The sequence below is a fragment of the Gekko japonicus genome, unplaced genomic scaffold (assembly GCF_001447785.1).
Source record: "Gekko japonicus isolate JY-2015 unplaced genomic scaffold, Gekko_japonicus_V1.1 scaffold478, whole genome shotgun sequence".
Taxonomy (NCBI): Eukaryota; Metazoa; Chordata; class Lepidosauria; order Squamata; family Gekkonidae; genus Gekko; species Gekko japonicus.
The window spans coordinates 1,087,856-1,088,416 of NW_015173689.1; positions in this window are offsets into that span (position 1 = coordinate 1,087,856).

Consider the following 561-nt stretch of genomic DNA (forward strand, 5'->3'; position numbering starts at 1 on the left):
GAGCGACACCTCTTCCTCACCCTGCACCTTGGATGGAGCAGTTGCGGTGGCGGAGGAGGGCTGGGGAGCTGCGCTTTCTCTCTGGGTGCTGAGCTGCCTGTCTCGTCGCTCAGCCCCCCCCACACACACACATTGGCTCGCACGGTAGGCAGGAAACTGGAGCGAACGCTGTCCTCCCCTCCCAGGGTCTGTTCTCTTTTTCGGAAAAATCGTGCAGCAGCCACACACCAACCAAGGTGACCTTTCCGCTGTTTTAAGAAGCATGCGAGCCAGTCTCGCCCTGATGAGACGGTCCCACTAGCTGGCTCTTCGCAACCAAACCGGAATAAGGTCCCCCGCCTTGCCACTACACGGACAGACCCCGAGGCTGGGGGCTCCGTGCGCAGAAGGCTCGGTTCCCGCCACAAACGAGGTCCCCTGCGCACACGTCCCCAGAAGGAGCCGCCCTCTCCGCCCACACAGGGAAGCACAAAGGACGCTCCCTCAGATGGACCCGGGCAAATTCCTTTCTTGCTCCCTCAGATGGACCCGGGCAATTCTCTTCACTGACAGAGTTCCCCC